A 447-nucleotide genomic window follows, 5' to 3' on the forward strand; every position below is an offset into this window, starting at 1 on the left:
CCTGGGCAGCGAGACCTCATCTCTGCAATAAATCAAAAAATCAGCCGGGCGTGGTAGCGGACGCCTGTAGTTCTGGCTACTTGGGAGACTGAGGCGGAAGGATCGCCGGAGCCCAGCAGGTCTAGGCTGCGGTGGCCGGGACTGGCCACTGCACTCCAGTCTGGGTGACAGAGTGAGACTCCAACTCAAAAAAAAAAATATGATAAACGAATATTGAACTCTAGTTGACAGTATGTGTGTTGGAGTGTGTTCAGAAGGCAGGATACTGGTTCTACAACATACCTGAAAATGCTTCCAAAAAACCTAGATGAACTGATGAGTAGCTAGAGGGGTGGCAAGATAGACATATACATGATAAACAAGTACAGTAAAATGGTATTGGTAGAATCCAGGTTGTAGGTATATGGGTGTTTAATGTAAAATTCTTTATTTTTTTTTTTTTTGAGT

The sequence above is a fragment of the Carlito syrichta genome, unplaced genomic scaffold, assembly GCF_000164805.1.
Source record: "Carlito syrichta isolate Samal-C Ts95f unplaced genomic scaffold, Tarsius_syrichta-2.0.1 Scaffold315518, whole genome shotgun sequence".
Classification (NCBI taxonomy): domain Eukaryota; kingdom Metazoa; phylum Chordata; class Mammalia; order Primates; family Tarsiidae; genus Carlito; species Carlito syrichta.